An 808-nucleotide genomic window follows, 5' to 3' on the forward strand; every position below is an offset into this window, starting at 1 on the left:
GCCGCTGCAATGGACAACACCCCCTGCATGGCTCTCTGAGGATATCAGACTAAGGGAGCTTTCGACGGCTCTGGTTGACACGGAAATGACGGCGCTCGATCTCCATATCTCTCAGCGCAGCTCTAGTTGCTCTCTGGAGGAGTCCTACATCAAAACTGGGCTGGAGCTGTTCTTGAAGGCAGGCAAGTCAGCTACAGATGTCTTGATTATGATTCTACAGGCGAAGTCTCAGCCAGCCTATCTCGTGCCTTATCGTACTCAATTTCTAGGTGGCAGGGCACCCGAATTTCTCTGGAACATGCTCGGAGATATCCCCCTCTGGAAGAGAAAGCTGAAGTCTAGGCTTGAGGATGATTCGATGCCACATATACTTTCTATTATGGGGAAAGAAATGACGGCTACATCTTCGAAGCTGTTCTGCAAGTCGACCAGGGAAACTACACCTACTTTTGTCGAGACGTTTGACCTCACACGGCTCCTTCGTATCTAAAAAACTGCTTGGTGGCGCATATGATGTTGCGATAGACTCCAAGTTGAATATCTTGTGTAGATTAGCAAGCGATCTAGCAGAGACAAGCGGCAGACATACCTTCCAGAGGTTCTTGTCATATGGGGTATCTTGGTTTATTCGAATGGTGGGGATGCCGAAACTTTGAAACTCTGAAACCTGATTACCCTTTAGCATAAGAATCGATTAGACGAAACAAAGACTTAGATGACTAGCTTGCAAGAGCTTCAGAGGCGAGATAGTGATCGCGATTTTCGAAGGATCGCCAAAGAGAACTGGCAGGATCATGGCAAGCGTTTT

This window comes from Coniophora puteana (assembly GCF_000271625.1).
Source record: "Coniophora puteana RWD-64-598 SS2 unplaced genomic scaffold CONPUscaffold_6, whole genome shotgun sequence".
Classification (NCBI taxonomy): Eukaryota; Fungi; Basidiomycota; class Agaricomycetes; order Boletales; family Coniophoraceae; genus Coniophora; species Coniophora puteana.